The sequence below is a fragment of the Penaeus monodon genome, chromosome 32 (assembly GCF_015228065.2).
Source record: "Penaeus monodon isolate SGIC_2016 chromosome 32, NSTDA_Pmon_1, whole genome shotgun sequence".
Classification (NCBI taxonomy): domain Eukaryota; kingdom Metazoa; phylum Arthropoda; class Malacostraca; order Decapoda; family Penaeidae; genus Penaeus; species Penaeus monodon.
Window position 1 is genome coordinate 35745551 of NC_051417.1, and position 412 is coordinate 35745962.

The following is a 412-nucleotide window of genomic DNA, read 5'->3' on the forward strand; positions in this document are numbered from 1 at the left end:
TTCCCCCCCTTTTCCCCCCCGGGGCCCCCCCACTTCCCCCCCCTTTTTCCCCCCTCCAAAAAAACCCCAAATAACTTTTTTAAAAATATTATAAAAATTAACCCTAACCCATTTTTTTGCCCCCCCCAAGTGAAGAAGAACCCCCACGGTAATGCTTTTCCTTCCGGTGGGGTGGGCTGGACTCCTGGTGCAGGTGGCCAAAAAAACACCCCTCTTTCCCTTTGCCTGTTTTCTGCCCTTACCCGGGGGGAAAGGGAAGGTTCTTTCCCGAAAAGCCCTTTTCCCTTGTAGGAAGGGGGAAGAGTGGGTTTTGGGATTTGTTTTGTTTGTGCTTTTGTGTTGTGTTTTTGGTTTTTTTGTTGGGTTTTGTTTCTTGTGTTCTTTTTTTTTTTCCCCTTTTTTTTTTTCCCTC

General features: G+C 46.8%; 1 protein-coding gene across 1 annotated transcript in view; it reads left to right on the forward strand.

The window, feature by feature from the left end:
• The window catches only part of LOC119593849, a gene marked incomplete in the record, with an annotated part of 160221 nt that overhangs the window by 137536 nt on the left and 22273 nt on the right, over positions 1 to 412 (forward strand).